This window comes from Juglans regia, unplaced genomic scaffold (genome assembly GCF_001411555.2).
Source record: "Juglans regia cultivar Chandler unplaced genomic scaffold, Walnut 2.0 Scaffold_4711, whole genome shotgun sequence".
NCBI classification, from domain to species: domain Eukaryota; kingdom Viridiplantae; phylum Streptophyta; class Magnoliopsida; order Fagales; family Juglandaceae; genus Juglans; species Juglans regia.
In genome coordinates, this window is record NW_023359553.1 from 1 (window position 1) to 224 (window position 224).

Here is a 224-nt window from a genome sequence, read left to right on the forward strand (position 1 = left end):
AAGGCGGAAAAAACAAAAACGAGGGGTGCAACACGAGGACTTCCCAGGAGGTCACCCATCCTAGTACTACTCTCGCCCAAGCACGCTTAACTGCGGAGTTCTGATGGGATCCGGTGCATTAGGACTGGTATGATCGCACCCAACAAACTAATTATTTTAAATTCATATAATCCTTCAGCGAAATACTAGCGTCCTTCCGATCCCAATCCAAACGGAGATCTGAT

The 224-nt window shown here is 46.9% G+C and overlaps 1 non-coding gene across 1 annotated transcript; it reads right to left on the reverse strand.

Annotated features, from left to right (window-relative positions):
• Positions 1-22: 22 nt before the first annotated feature.
• On the reverse strand, positions 23-141 carry LOC118345801. Its single transcript, XR_004799269.1, has one exon. It is a non-coding gene; the product is annotated as a 5S ribosomal RNA (ribosomal RNA).
• Positions 142-224: the final 83 nt, after the last annotated feature.